General features: G+C 40.2%; 1 protein-coding gene and 1 pseudogene across 2 annotated transcripts in view; both read right to left on the bottom strand.

Moving 5' to 3' along the window:
- Positions 1-648: 648 nt before the first annotated feature.
- Positions 649-5,290, bottom strand: LOC134483305 (serine/threonine-protein phosphatase PP1-beta catalytic subunit-like; annotated as a pseudogene).
- Positions 649-16,846, bottom strand: part of Dlg5l12 (discs large MAGUK scaffold protein 5 like 12) — a 41,669-nt gene continuing 25,471 nt past the window's right edge. For both annotated transcript variants that reach the window (XM_063278598.1, XM_063278600.1), the window contains one exon: positions 649-1,067. The gene's annotated coding sequence lies outside the window, so the exon portion shown is untranslated. The remainder of the gene's footprint in view (positions 1,068-16,846) is intronic.

Here is a 16,846-nt window from a genome sequence, read left to right as displayed (position 1 = left end):
ACTTCATTGGAGGTGATCCTGTCCACCTAATACAGCACATACCCTGGAAGGACAAAAGCCACCTGCAGGAGCTATGGTAACTGACTCATAGATTAGAGTATCTGCTGCTCTCTCAGAAGAACCACATGGTCCCCAGTAATCATCGACAACAGGTAATGTGACACTTTCTTTTGGAGTATCAGGGAAATTCACCCAGGACAGGCCACGGACATAAAGTAGAAAATAAGATCTATTGACATAAATGATAAAACTAAGTCTAATCTGCAACAATAAAAACACAGCATACTTATGGTCAAGGACAAGAGCATCTGTCTAAACCTGTTTCCCAACACGACTTTGAAGGTCAGAATCTCTGGGGTTAATATTGATGCTGTATTGCAAGAAAAGCTGAAACACATGGTTCTCCATTAGGATGACTTCTATATTCCTTTCTGAATGTTGTCAATTTTTTTGCAGCTGTATAGCAATGAGTGTATATTATTCAGTATGTGGTGCACAGGGTCAATTATGATTGTGTGTTGTAGACTCTTATATACTGAGATTAGGAGAACACATGACAGCATGGATAAAGTATGGCAGTGATTACACCACAAAGTGACATCTGAAAGAAAGCCACATTATCCACACAGAAGACACTATCACACTGGGTACCTTGGTGACTTTGAATTCATTTATTAGCCCAGGCTCCCTGGAACATGCAAAGATCCATCTCTAGTTGTCAGTTCTAAGTCCACAGGAGGGGACAGAATCCTTGAATAAGAAAGATGGTCTTAAGATTCAAGAGATTAAAAAAAAGTCAATTTTTATTCTTAAGGAATACAATTAAGAACAAAACAGGACTAAAATGAATCAATATAAATATTTAAAAGTATTTTAAAAAATGAAAATAGTAACAAGAACATATAACTATGAAACAACAAAAGGAAAACTTCAATTAAAATCATAACAGAAATATTTCTAAACAGCATATTCTTAACGAACATTTAGAAGCACAGATGTATTGCTGTTTCTCCTCTAGCACACATAATGAAAGGCGGTCCCCCAAGTTGTCTCTCAAGTGGTGTTTTCTGAAGAAGAAAGTGAGTAAGACCCTCAGATGTCCTACCCCGATACTCTAGGCCAACAACTTTGGATTTAAAAAGCGTTCACGGGGAGGACATGGTCAACAGACTTATCAATTCCCATATTTGATACACCAAATGCCCAGAAGTGCCAGTAGGTTACAGGCTGAATCTTGGTTTACCCTCTCCAAATACTTTTTGTTCTGTAGAAAAATGTTTGTAACACACATCCTCTAATATATAAAGCTAAGGATGACCCTGCCAGTTAGAGGAAGTCAAAGGAGTTCTAAGAACGCAAGGTCACTGCCACGGAGCACAATTCTCTCCCTGTTACTACTGTCAGATATCCACTGTATTTAAAGAAGCAATGAGAGTGAAATACATTGCTGCCCTGTCTAAATTCAGAAAAGTTGGACCCTCCATGACTCCTGATGGTGTTATTATATCAATGTAACATAACAAATCCACTTTATTTTTTAATGTGCAGAAATTATTGCTACTATACTTCAATACAAATCATATCTATACACATCATGAGCTTTGATTATGAAAGCTCAGAGTAAAAATCCTTAGTGACATAGTCTTACAGTCAAAAACAACATTCACATGGCAATTATTAGCCAGTGAAGCACCCAGTGCTCAGAGCTGACAATGTCCCACTCACCAGCGTTCATTTAAACACATCCTTCACAGAGAGAGGAAAGAAGAGCCAGCTTTCCAAGGCTCCTCACAAGGATTCTCATGTTCTGTGGATCTAAAAACAAACAAAAAGCAAACAACAGCAAAAACCCAAAAAACAAAAACCAGTGCAGGAGAGGGAAATACCAGAAAGTTAAGCATGCCAAAGGGTGTCTCATTCCAATTAAAACCTAAAGCCAAGGTACCACATAATCACATCACCAACTAGTTTTGGATAGTACTATATGAGCCTTTTCTTAAATGAAATCTACTGCACAATAGAGCATCAATAAATTAAAGGTTAGAGTTAATTAAAGAAATTAAATCCAAATCAGTGGCAATTTGTAAAAAGCGAAATCGTCATTATCAGCTGCAAAGTTTGCCCAGTCAAACTGTTTGATTAAAATCACTGGATCAAATAGTTTGTATATTTTTAAAACCTATCGGCCTCTAAGTTCTTTTTTATTATGAGGCGTCAGTTTTCTTAGTAAGATCCAACAGTTACTTAAGTAGATGAGTGAAGGAAAGTAATAGTCAGTGAACGTCTTTAAAGCTCTTCCCATTTTCACTCTTTAAAATGGTTAGGGAAGAACAGGAAAAGTAGATGCCATTATTCTAGCAAAAACAACTAAACAAAACAAGCCCAAAATAAAGAAACAACCAAGCAACACTAAAGCCACTTCACACAGATGGATCTTCATGCTCTCATCTGGGTAACTAACGCAGCTAGTTTAACTGGGATGCTTTTCAACTTTAAAAACTGTGATATGAGAAGATAGAACGTTAATGGATACTTTTGTATTGGAATTTAACTTTGTTGAATATTGTAACAGAGTATACTTATTACAATACAGTGTAGCACGTCTTTCTATTAGAAAAAAATTTAAGATTCTTTACCTGTCTCCTTAAGTTAAAGGTGTGACATCATAAAGGGTGTCCAATGGCTGGATGTTTTATACTGCACACATATATTATGAAGTATGTCCTTAACAAATCTGATGGTTTCTCTTTACAGAATTCCTGTCCTCACCTTTTCTTCGGTGGTTTAGCTGTTCGAGGTAGAGTGACAGGACGTCCAGAATCCAGCCCACCATCCTGGTACTTAGCTTTCTTTTCAGATGGTTTCAATATCTGGAATGAACACATCAAAGTTTCATCCACACTCATCATACCACCAGCATTGTCAAACTCGCCACAGTAATTTGGGGCAGAAAATAAAGTTACCAATTGTCTTTTAGCAAAAAATTCATATCCGTCTCCTACCACCTGATGGGCTCGACAAATCAAGTCTAAATCATGACGATTCAGAAATTTACTGACTACATCAGCTCCAAAAGTAAAAGAAACACCACGGTCATTTTCTCCCCAGCCTTGTACATCCTTATCTGCTAGGAGCACAGTAAATCACACAGCAAACCTGTATCAGGTACGCCAGTGGGTCTCATAATTCTCCGAATCTGTTCCATAGACTGTGGGTCTGGTGACAGTCCTCCACGACAACAGAGGATTTTCTCATCAACAATAGCAGCTATATGCAGACAGTTAAAACAATCAGTGAATGTCCTCCACAATTTAATATTAAAACTTCGTTTGCACTCATCATAGAATCCATAAATGCCGTTGATGCTAGCATACTCATGGTTTCCCTCTTGGAAGAAAGAAGTTCTCCGGGTATTTGATTTTGTAAGCCAATGGCAAACAGATGGTTTCCAAAGACTGCTTTCCTCTGTCCACATAATCTGCTTCGAAAAGATAGTTGACTTCTGGTGGAAAACCTCCATATTCAAATAATCTCAGTAAATCTGTATACTGTCCATGAATATCTCCACAAATCTTCAGTGAAGCTTCCAATTCCAAGAATAGGCTGTCTAAGCAAGACTTCAGGAGACATGATACACAGCCCTGAGACTTCTGTTTCAGTCATCTGCACAATTTTTCCCGGATGATATCCTAGTACCTCCAGCAGGCAGGTGGTGAAACTGTCTGCGTTCAGGTCCCCTTCAGCCATCTTGTGGGCACCAGACTCTCCTCCCTGCAGCAGGAACAAGGACTTTTCTGAGTGGGCTGCAAGGCAGCAGCAGGCAGCTTGGCATTCTCACCTAGGAGTCCCTATGCCTTTCTACCCCAGTTCCAACTCACCCCAGGCGAGGGCCCTCCCCCTACCCACTCTTGCCAAGCAGAGAGAGCATGTGCACATGCCAGCCACCAGCTGCCAGCCGCACCCACTAGAAATAAAGGGGAAGCCCTTGGTCCTGCCAAGACTGAACCCCCAGTGAAGGGGCTTGTTGAGGGGAGGGTGGTAATGGGAGGAGGATGGGGAGGGGAACACCCAAAGAGAAGGGGCTAGGGGGATGTTTGCATGGAAACCCTGAAAGCTAATAACAATTGAAAAGTAAATAAGAAATACCCATTTAATAAATGTGAAGAAAAAAAGAAAAAACGTGCCACACATTTAAAAGGGAAGAATATGGACCCTAATTTTAAAGCACAGCTCTGTCAATTAACTATATCTTTAAGGAAGCTCAGAAAAGCAGGCCAACCAATTATTTTCTTGGTTTAAGTATCTGTAATGTCGCATGAATAATAATGTCCGTTTCTTGCTATTGTGGAGGAAATTAAATAGATAATATGTAATCATGGAAATTTTGAAGTACCATCCATTTTTCTGTTCACTAAATCAATCTTCCTCATTTCATTGATCAAGTATGTATGTTTTCTTTTCATAGTTACATGTATAATAAAACCAGTATAAAAACCTTCAGAATTGTATAAGCTTTCACTTTTAACAAATTAAATTAGCTATTCTTTGTATTTCTGCTGAACATTTAAATGTTCTTCATATGTCCCAATGCTAGTTTATTAGGTACCTATAAACTTTAAACTCTTTGCCTGAGAGCATGAGTACTATTTAATTATATAGTTACTACACCCAAGGCTGTCTTTGTATTAGAAGCAATTATATCAGACTCTAAGAAAAATAACTATTGCTTAAAAGTTTGTGTGTGTATGAGTAAGAGAGAGAGAGAGAGAGAGAGAGAGAGAGAGAGAGAGAGTGTGTGTGTGTCTGTGTGTGTGTGTGTGTGTGTGTTGCAGCACATGACCAAACAACTTTCATGAGGCATTTCTCTCCTTCTGTCATGTGGGTCCCAGGATTTAACCCAGATGCTTAACTTTGGCAATAAATAATATTACCCACTAAACAAACAAACAAACAAACAAGCCACAAATCCACTTTGAAAGTATTCAGAATTTCACAGAATAATAGCATTGACCTTACCATATCCGCCCTGTGGGGATGGGGAAACTAATGTTCTGAAATCCATGACTTTCAGGACTTGTGATATACATGGAAATTCACTTCCCTTGCAGATGCTCCAGTTGTGGTGTTCCATTGCTAGAAAGGTGAGCTTAAGCCTGCAGGACCCCCCGCCCCCCACGCCGGGAAAGAAAGCTCAACGTACATTGCCCAGAACTTACTCCACATTCCCCAGAACCACTGTCTTTGTCCATCTTTACTTTTAGATAAAAGGCCAGATTCCTTCACCCTAGTCTCTCCACTATCTACATTCCCCCCCCCCCCCAAAACGCATGCGAAGACAGGAAAACATGTTTTCTGATGTATCCAACAGACCCAGACTGAGAGAAACTAGGGCACTGGTTGTCACTACAACACTGGTGACATCACAGAGGATGCCAAGAACTCTCTAGGAGACAATAGAGTGTCATAGAAGGGACAGCTGATGTCATGGGGAGCAGACTTTGCCTCCCTGCTAATGATCTCCCTGTATTGAGCAGAAGCAGAGGTGCCCTTTCCAGGAGACTTTCCTGGGACAGAGCCACTGAGCATCTCCTGCTTCCAAAGCCAAATTTTCCTCAAGGCTTGATTATAAAAACCTTAGTTATTCTTATGCATCTAAATCAATGTTTCCTTCTGAATCTTGCCAAAAATGTCTCATCCTAACTCGAATTATCCTCCTTCAACAATATTAGCCATTAATAACTCCTGAGATATAACACTGGTTTGAATATGCAGTCAAAAGGTTCTCCTGTCTCATTATGTTCAGGTGCTTAAAATCACATCAAGAAATACCCTGCATGGAAGGTTGCAACATGGGTGTGTGTGAGGCGAACACTCATGGAGACTTGTGCTTAGCATTCAACAGTTGTCACAAAATTCCTTAGGAGGAAGACTTGAAATCATTATGGTGCTAGGAACAGTGTGGAGACCAGTTGGCAGAGGAAAGTGAAATATTGGAGCCATCAGTGAAGAGAACTTCATGCTGCTTGTGGGGTGCTCCTCTCTGCACCAATGTCACCAAAGGAGCATTGCTCACAGGCCTCTGTAAGGTATACCATGAGCGTTTATCAGAAAAATAAAATAGTCAACAGATAGAGGGGGTGCAGGTAAAGGGGTAGGACGAGGCTATAAACATCACTAAGTGGATAGAGTAAGGTCCCAGCATTTAAACTCTGGGTCATGGGTCACCCACCAAACAAAAAAGCATCTATCATAGTAAAAACTGAATACTTTATTGAATGCGCACACTAATACGGATCACATCCATAGCCCAGATATTGGGGGAAGATCCATGGCCCTAAATATCTTGCTCTCAACTTATATAGCTAAAAATAGGAAAGAAAGAAAAAAGAAAAAGTCAAAACAAAAAGCTCAAGCTTCTCATATGAGGACTGCAGGAAGTGTTATCTGGTGGTCAGTTTTGATTAGACATTTTATTTAGAACAGTGCACAGTGACCCTTAATGTGATGGGTCTTATATAAAGCTTTTTGCAATATTGGAATTTTAACAAGCCTCATCCAGAACATACCGCAGAGGAAAGGATGTGATCACCATGTCCTTTCTCTCTATCAGGTTATTTTTGCTGCGTCCTTGATTGTCAGGCATATTACATCAACAATCTGAAATAGCTGGTGGACATGGAACAAAGTGGCTCAAACTATAGTTGTGGGTTACACACCTCAACTGTCAAAGGCTAATGCTGTCCTCACAGTCCTTGGAGGCCACTCTTGTAAGTCTATCTATTGGAAAGTGGAAGCAGGTTTATCTGAGCTCAAAGTGAACCTGGCCAGCCAGAGAGAGGGCAACATGTGATACTTGAGACCCTGTCTAAAACCAGCACAGAAACCCACACTTCCTTCAAAGCATCATCTACGAATTCTCAATTTTTTTACCATTCTCTCCATACCAGTCTTTCAGTCTGGAATGAAAAGAACTGGAAATGATCTTCCTATTCAGAAGACCTTGATCTCTCTTTCCTTAAGTCCACATTAAGAACACATGCAAATGGACATCACCATCTGAACAGCTTAGGATCATCTACTCAGTATATCTAGCCTAATACTGTGCCTATGACAATCTCAAGCTTCCCTGAGTGTTGCTGCCCCAGCAGGAAGAATGAAGACTGAGGTCAAACCCCAGTGAACCTTTCAAGGGGTTAGAAGAAAGTCATCAGAGATACTCCACTTCTTTGTCCTTAGAGTAAATCAAGCTGACACAATGTGAACCTGGTGGGCTATTTGACCAGACATCTTTCTCCCAACCCCACCTTTCTGAGTTCAGTCCATGGCAGAATTCATTCCCCACCATTGTAGATATTTCTTTGTATAATTCCACAAGAGCCAGGTTTCTTTGGTTTTTCCTTTTTGTAGAATTATGTGTAGTCAATCAACTTCTGCCCTCTGTAAGAAATGAGTAGAGTCTATAGTAACTGACCACACTGTATTTGTGTATATAAGTACATTAGTGGAAATCCAACATTACTGAGGAATTGGAAACCAGTGCAGTGTCCTTGCCTTTCTGTGCCTTGGCCTGGCTCACAGGCAGCTGGGGACAGACTTGAGATCCTCTTCAGGGACAGAGTGATGTTGAATGGGCACTGAGCAGGCAGAGAAACACAGCTGAGGCAGCTCCTTTCAGTTATCAAACACATCATGGATGCCAAGAAAAACACTAATGAAAGAACAAAAAAACCTGACACTGAACTGTGTGGTGCTGGTCACATACCCTGTTATGTGAGGTTATGAGGTTTGTTAATCTTAACAAGTTCCCCAACTATGAGCTTAACATAGGACCCTTTAGATTCCAGGAAAATAGGAACAATTATGTGTAAAATGGCCTGAGTCAGGGCCCATAGACAGCAGCATTTCCAGCCCTTGTGCGTGAGCCCATGTGGATTTTGCAATGAGCTGGGCCTAGCAATGTCCAGGACACAGTTGTGAGCTGTTGCTCTGGTTGAACTGTATTGGTGTGTGCATTCAATAAACTACACCTATTTAAATGAATTCAGTGTTCCTGTGGTTTGAGTCCAGACCTCTTGACACCAAATCTTCCCTTCAGCAGCATTTAGGAGAAGAAGCTAAGGAAAGGTGACATCTTGCCATAAGTTATGTGACAAGAGGGATGGTGAATGATCCCTTGTGATAAGAATCAAGGTTTCCTCTGTGGTATTTAGGTCTATGTCGGCCCTGTGCAACAGCTTCAAGAACCCATTTCTGATTTTCCTTGGGATTCCTGTGATGATGCACTCAGACATGATTAGAAACAACCAAAATGGTAGTCAGAGTATTTGCTTTATATAATGTAGGGAGCACTGCAAACTCATGTTTCAGGGTATTTGATTACATTGTAAGCCCCAAGAATTTTTTATTTACTTAAAAAAATGAACCTCTGGTAGTGTGGGTCAGCACTGACACAGACATTTAACTCTAGAGCTTGCTGATTTTTATTGACAGAGAAACTGCATAGAATTGCTATAGGGACCTGTGTCTTAGGTCTGTTTCCCTAGTGTATCCTCTACATCTCTCATGATGGTGATCCTGTTTCTGGCTAACTATATGTCTGTTTACTGGGCAATTGAGTTTAGTGACACGCAAATATTATTTAAACCTATGTATTAAATTTTGTCATTTTGTTAATGTTTGTGGTTTTCCTTGGCCTCTTTTGATTGACTGTCATAGTTTTCTTAAATTATTTCCTGTGTCCTCTGGTATTTTATGCTTCCCTTCAAACTAAAGTATTCCTTTTAGGATCATCTAGAGAGCTGTCTTACTGGTTATACATATTGTGTTAAATTTATTTTTAGTATGCATTAGTCAGCACAGTAGCTGGGCAGCTGCCTGCCCTCCATGGTATCAGATCTACTTTCCAAACAATAATGCTGAACACTTACTGGCTGTGTAGCATCTTGGCTGCTTTTTGTTCCACTTGGACAGCCCTCAGGACCAGGCTCTCCTCTCCCTTAACCATGGCTGCTGTCCTCTTCCTCTCTCCTCTCCATCACACATGTTCTTTTTTTATTCTCTGGCAGCTTCTTCTTCCTTCTTCCCTCCTCATGATCCTCTCTAGCAAAGCCCTCAGAAACTCACCTCCCCCATCTCTCTGCTGTGCAGCTGTTGGCTGTTGGCTTCTTTATAATCACAGTTAACTGAGAGCAGGGTCAGCTTTTTTTGGGTTAACCAGTCTTGAGTTCCACAAATTAGCATTAAAATACAAGCAGAATTAGGCCAATACACTACAAGGATTTCTTTTGTTTTGTTTTGGTGTAAGTTTTCTTTTACCTTTTCAGTTTTTATTTTATTTTTGGCTATTTTTTAATTGGTTATTTTATTTATTTATATTTCAAATGTCCCACTTTTCAGACTCCCCTCATCAAATCTTACATCCTATTTCTGCTCAGATTTGCCTATATGACAGTGTTCCCCCACCTACACATATCCATTCCCACCTCACAACTCCAGGATCTCCTTTTGGTGGGGCAAGAGGCCTCAGTGTAGTCAATGGCCTCCCACCACATGGATGCCACTTAAGTCAATCCTCTTCTACACCGTTACCTAGAACCATAGACCCATCCTTGCATACACTTTGGCTGGCAATTTGGTCCCTAGGAGCTGGGGGATTGGTGACAGAGGGTCTGGTTAGATATTAAAGACCAATGATTGCTGCTTTCTCTTCTTTTTCTGGTTGTAGATGAAATTATGTTTGTGTGCTTGTCTTTTTGAAATATTTGAGAGATGATTAATTTCTTGGTTTTTCTTGGGTACAGATTAGCTCATTTTCTTGGAGTTTTCCTCCTATTATCCTCTGTTGTGCTCTCTTAAGGAAAAATATTGTTTAAATTTGGTTTTGTCGTGAAATATCTTGGTTTCTCCATTTATGGTGATTGAGAATTATGGTGGGTATAGTAGTAGCCTTGGTCTGCATTACAACTGCCCAATTTTTTCTGGCTTATGGAGTCTCTGTTGAGAAGTCTGGTATAATTCAGATAGGTCTGAATTCATTTGTTACTGGATATTTATACCTCACCCGTTTAATATTATTTCTTTGGTCTGTGCATTTAGTGTTTTAACCATTATGTGAATGGAGGAAATTTTTCTGGTTAAATTAATTTTGTGTTCTGTAGGCTTGTTGTACCTTTATGGCCTTTTATTTCTTTACCTTATGGAAGTTTTCTGCTATGATTTGTTGAAGATGTTTACTGAACCTATGAACTGGAAATCTAAATTCTCTTCTATATCTCTTATCCTTATGTTTGGATTTTTAATTGTGTCCTGAAATCCATGGATGTTTGGATTCAATAAACCATACATGTTTATGTGAGATGGGTGTTTTGTGCTTTGTGGGTGACCTCCTTTACCCAACTGTTCCATTTAGTAGCACGTTGGATAATGAGACATGGTCAGCAATGGTGACCTCTTCCCATAAACTATATGAAAATAGGGAGGTGACTTTATCTGTATCAAGTGTCAATAGTCTCCTGGGTGGTTTTGGTTCCCAGTTGGCTATATGCAACCTTTTCCAAAGAACAGGTTTGATGTTCCTTGGGATTCCCATGATGATGCACACAGACATGACAGAAAAAGACCAGAATACACATGAGAGAACTTGATTTCTATAATGGAGAGAACATTACTAAGTTATGTTACAAAATATTAGATCACACAGTGATCTCTATGAATGTATTATTGGATGAAAAACTAGTGTGTGGTATAGAATCGCCATGGCACAGACATTTAAAGCAAGAGCTGTTTGTTCACTGTAAACATGGACTTAATTACGGTATGGCTTACCTACCACACACCTTTATTGCAAAGGTAAAAAGTGCATTAAGGTCCAGAGCAGATCAAAGCACAACTTGAAAGGAAATGAAGATAACTAAACCAATGGAAAGTCTTTGAGTTGAAGGGTTTTTAAGAAAGTGTGCAGAGGGAGCTACAATGCTCTTCCTCTGGGGGAACAGTGAATTAGGAAGGACAGTTGGGAGCTTCACTTGAATTCAGCATCTGACTCCTGAGACTTCATTGGTAACAATAGGTGTGGAATTTTGCGTTGTAAAACAACACATTGGCTCTGCAGCTTTTGGCAATACCCGTGGACAGAGAGATCACACCAGCTGGGAACAACATGAAAAGAAATCAGGTTTCCTTAAGTCACCTGAGAAGTCCTCAAGGAGAGAGGAATGAATGGGTAGCACCATAATAAAAGGCTTTAGGATCTCGCCTAGTGCTACTCTAGGTGCCTTGAAAATAGAAGCAGAAAATGAAAAACTAAATGACTTCACAAGAATTAGCTCAATTATGATTATGATTATTTCATATTGGTATTTTATACTTGATTCATTTTTAAAAGTTTTAAAATAAGAGCCTTCTGTTTTAATGTGAGGCAGTCTGAGAATCACAAAATGCTTACAACCCCTATATGGGGCCCAGCATCTAACACTATGGGGCAAGAGATTCTACTTTTAACTTCATCACCATCGACAGCTTCCATTTAACCAGCAGGTTCCATGCCAGGCAGACACTGAGCAGGGTGTATGTTCTGTTCATCTCCACAGCAACTCAATTCAGCAGAAACACCTCCATTTTACAGGTGAAGAAACCACAGCTCAAAGCAAATGAGTATCAGGGTCCCATCAGTCTCACTGGCTGTCACTTAGACCCACATCCTTCTCTGTAAAGGGAAGCCATGGTCCTGATGTGGGCTGTGCAAACTGACTCTCCTGAGATGATCAATGCTATTCTTGAACCTGGGAGAATTTAAGACAAGGTGACCCACACACTCCTGGGATAGATTCTGCCTCTGGGTTCTAGGGTGGGACACGGTATCTCTTGCTGTGTGTCTACTCATCTGAGGAGTCTGTTCCCATCTGTCAGCTTATATGGCAGTGGCCTCAACATTACTAGTGCTAGAACCCTTTAATACAGCTCTTCATGCTGTGGTCACCCCCACCATAAAATTATTTCATTGCTACTTTATAACTGATATTGCTAGTCTTATAAATCATAATATGCAAAGTATCCGATATCAAAGTATCTGCTATGTAATTTCTGTGAAGTGGTCGCATCCCACAGGTTGAGAAACATTGCCCTGTAAACATTTTTTTTTTTAGGAAAGGACTTCATCTCAGAATGACCTGGAGCAGTTGTAACAGCAGAGAAACCCTGAAGTAGTGACAAGTTTTAGCAGACCTGAAGGCTGCTTGCCTTAATGACAAAAGAGATTGCTGGCTAAAGGCACAATCTCAAATCACTGTCCTCAGGACATTTCTTGCCTCAGTTTTCCCCCATTACAATTCTGTCTACTTGTTCTTATCTGTCCAGGAAGTCAGTCCCTGTACTCTCTAATACAGACAGAATGCTAAAGGCAAGAATGTTTTCCCTCTGTCGACCCACAGTCACTTCTACAGAAGTAAGTTCAAATCCCCTGAGGATAAACGTGTGTCTCTCACATAGTGTGTGAGACTTTAAATGTCATCCCTTTGAGTTGACAAAAACCAACTCACACTTCAGATTTACAGCTGACCAACAATTATTTTCAGGAGAAAACAGAGGCTGGCCAGGCCTGCACAGTAAGACCCCTGCCTGGTATGATCCCACCCACAGTAGACTTCAGCTCTACCTAGCACCTGTTATCAGAAAAATCTGACCTTAAGGTTCTGAAATCCATTCGCCTATGTATTTGCTGTATTCTGGGTGTGTCTCTCAGGAGAGATCTACATACCATTCCTGTCACCCTGCATTTATTTGCTTCATCCATCTTACCTATTTGGGTGGCTGTATATGTATGGGCCACATGTGGGGCAGGCCTTGAATGGGTGTTCCTTCTGCCTCTGTTCTAAACTTTACCTACCTATTCCCTGCCAAGGGATTCTTGTTCCCCTTTTAAAGAAGGAGTGAAGCATTCACATTTTGGTCATCCTTCTTGAGTTTCATGTCTTCTGTGTATCTAGGGTAGTTCAAGCATTTGGGCTAATAGCCACTTAACAATTAGTGCATACCATGTGTGTTCTTCTGTGATTGGGTTACCTCACTCAGGATGATATTTTCCAGTTCCATCCATTTGCCTATGAATTTCATAAAGTCATTGTTTTTGATAGCTGAGTAATATTCCATTGTGTAGATGTAACACATTTTCTGTATCCATTCCTCTGTTGGGTTCTTTCCAGCTTCTGGCTATTATAAATAAGGCTGCTATGAACATAGTGGAGCACGTGTCTTTTTTATATGTTGGGGAATCTTTTGGGTATATGCCCAAGAGAGGTATAGCTGGGTCCTCAGGTAGTTCAATGTCCAATTTTCTGAGGAACCTCCAGAATTTCCATGATTTCCAGAATGGTTGTACCAGTCTGCAGAAGGCAGGAAATAATCAAACTCAGAGCTGAATGCAACCAAGTAGAAACAAAAAGGACCATAGAAAGAATCAACAGAACCAAAAGTTGGTTCTTTCAGAAAGTGAACAAGATAGACAAACCCTTAGCCAGACTAACGAGAGGACACAGAGAGTGTGTCCAAATTAACAAAATCAGAAATGAAAAGGGAGACATAACTACAGATTCAGAGAAAATTCGAAAAATCATCATATCCTACTACAAAAGCCTATATTCAAGAAAACTTGAAAATCTGCAGGAAATGAAGAATTTCCTAGACAGATACCAGGTACTGAAGTTAAATCAGGAACAGATAAACCATTTAAACAACCCCATAACTCCTAACGAAATAGAAGCAGTCATTAAAGGTCTCCCAAACAAAAAGAGCCCAGGTCCAGAAGGGTTGAGTGCAGGATTATATCAGATCTAGAAGACCTCATACCAATACTATCCAAACTATTCCACAAAATTGAAACAGATGGAGCGCTACTGAATTCCTTCTATGAAGCCACAATTACTCTTATACCTAAACCACACAAAGACCCAACAAAGAAAGAGAACGTCAGACCAATTTCCCTTATGAATATCAATGCAAAATATGCAATGAAATTCTGGAAATCTGAATCGAAGAGCACATCAAAACAATCATCCACCATGATCAAGTAGGCTTCATCCCAGGATTGCAGGGAAGATATAATATACGGAAAACCATCAACACAATCCATTATATAAACAAACTGAAAGAACAAAACCACATGATCATTTCATTAGATGGTGAGAAAGCATTTGACAAAATTCAATACCCCTTCACGATAAAAGTTCGGGTAAGAATAGCAATTCAAGGCCCATACCTAAACATAGGAAAAGCCATATACAGCAAACCAGAAGCTAACATTAAATTAAATGGAGAGAAATTTGAAGCAATCCTACTGAATTCAGGGACTAGACAAGGCTGCCCACGCTCTCCCTACATATTCAATATAGTTCTCGAAGTTCTAGCCAGAGCAATCAGACAACAAAAGGAGATCAAGTGTATACACATTGGAAAAGAAGAAGTCAAAATACCACTATTTGCAGAGGATATTTTTACTGACATGTGTGACGTGAGACAAAACAGTCCCTGTCATCCCTCACCTGAATAAACTTCCTAAGAGTACAGTGTAGTTGGAGGGTCCTTCTTTGCTCTCCAAGATAGAGAAACATTTCCAGTCTTCAGACAAGTCTGTCAGCCATTGTCCAGTTACTGTCTTGAGATGTTCACAGTGTCAACTGAGTGTCGTTCCAGCCTGCCCTGTAATTGTTGTAGACGATTAATAGGGTTCCAGCCATAGGATTTAATTCAGTGCTACAGTACTTGCCAAACACACTAAAAGCCATAGCTGCCACCCTAGTCCTGTGTGCTCTAGAGAAAGAAAATAAAGATCCCCATTGTCTATCAAGTTTCTCCTCCAATAAAAGGAGAATCTGCATCCGGTCTTTTAAGTAACTCTAAGCCCCAGCTTCCCCACAGCTCCCTCCTTCCATTCCATTATTGGTGCATTTTCAGCAACGCTCACTTTATTCTTGGTCTACAAAGAATATGCACCATGTCAGTAAAGTGTGTGTGTGTGTGTGTGTGTGTGTGTGTGTGTGTGTGTGTGTGTTCATTCATGAACTCACTATAAACTTTTATCAAATGCCCCAGAACACCATAGAGAAACCTGTCGATGTGCATGCAGAATTATGTTACTACTGTTCCATGGCACCTTGCAGGGAACACTGAAATAGTGGGCTGCTTTAATAGAGCCTAAACCAGGCTATGCATGGTTTTCGGTGAGATTGTGATGTGCAACACCACAACAGAGATCAGCAGAAGCTTCATTTATTCCATGCTGCTCTTACCAAGGTGAGGCAAAGCCTCATCCCATAGAGAGTCTGGTAGGATCTGTTGAAGGGCAATAAACTCAGGGTTGAAATCAAGCCTTTAGAAACAAAGAGAAAAATACAAAGTCAAGGAAAGCAAGGGCTGTCTTTTTCTTCTTCTTCTTCTCCTTCTCCTTCTCCTTCTCCTTCTCCTTCTCCTTCTCCTTCTCCTTCTCCTTCTCCTTCTCCTTCTCCTTCTCCTTCTTCTTCTTCTTCTTCTTCTTCTTCTTCTTCTTCTTCTTCTTCTTCTTTTTGAGAAGATCCACAAGAGAGACAACCCCTTCCTCAAACTAACAATGCACAAGAGAGACAATACAAAAATTAAAAATCAGAAAGGAAATGAGGGACATAGCAATAGACACTGAGCAAATTCCAAAATCATTAGTTCTTACTCCCGAGGACTTTACACCAGAAAACTGAAATATTTATTCGATATTGTTGATTTTTCTAGACAGATAACAATTATGAAAGTTAAATCCAGATCTGGGAAGATATCTGAATTATACCCCTAAGAAAATAGATACACTCATTAAAGGTTGCATACATTATATATTATATTGCTTTCTTTTTGCACGATTAAACCCCTTCGAGGACATTGACCTATGTTATAGAAAGTGTTACGTTTAAAACAAAAGAACAAAGAAAGAAATTGTGGAGTCACTGAGAGACACTTCCCAGACAGAATCAAGGAAAAACGGCTGAGAGAAGCAAGCAGGGGCTGGAATGCTGCCCTTGAGAAGAAAATGTTTTTTCTCACTTTACCTTACACTATGTTGTACTATGTCCTATTTTTGTGGAAGCGGCTCTCATGCTCTCTGGGTTATGACAAGTATATTGTGATACTAGGAAGAGGGGTGATTTGCTATACAGATATTTTAAGAAGAAGCCTTTGCTTAGTCTTACTTCTTTGCCTAGTCTTGCCTCGGTCGTTCCTGGTATCATGGGAATAACGATCTTATTATATCTTGCCAAAAGGGAAAGTGAGGTAATACATATTCATGCCTATATAAAGATTAATAAGCTTGCAGCTGCATGCAGTTGCATCTGCCTTTGCTCTGCATCCCCTGTGTCCTGGTTATTTGTGACCGTACTTGGGCCCCCAACACACTAGATGTTGACAAGCATCAACCTTCTCACTGTCAGGTTTATTTTTTTTTCCTCTTTTGGAATTATGATGTGGAGGCATATTACAGCAACAATATGAAATAGCAGGGTGGCATGTATTCAAATTGCTGTGTTTAAGCTAGATGTGGGGACAAGACCTCAAAACGAGCTGTTACGATGGGCAACAAATAATGTGTTTGTTGCTGGAATTGAGTTGCCTCAGCTGTGTTGCTCTGCCCGCTCAGTGTCCATTCAACCTCACTCTATTTCTACAGAGGAACTCAAGGTTTGCCCCAGCCGCCTGTGAGCTGTGATATGGGCAGAGAAAGGCTAGGACACAGTCCTGGTTTCCCACTCCTCAGTTATGCTGAAATTTCCACTACTGTACCTGTATATACAAGTACAATGTGGTCAGTTATTATAGATATTTGTCTATATCT

The sequence above is a fragment of the Rattus norvegicus genome, chromosome 19 (assembly GCF_036323735.1).
Source record: "Rattus norvegicus strain BN/NHsdMcwi chromosome 19, GRCr8, whole genome shotgun sequence".
NCBI classification, from domain to species: Eukaryota; Metazoa; Chordata; class Mammalia; order Rodentia; family Muridae; genus Rattus; species Rattus norvegicus.
The sequence above is the reverse complement of the archived record's forward strand: the minus strand, read 5'-3'. Positions and strand labels throughout refer to the sequence as shown.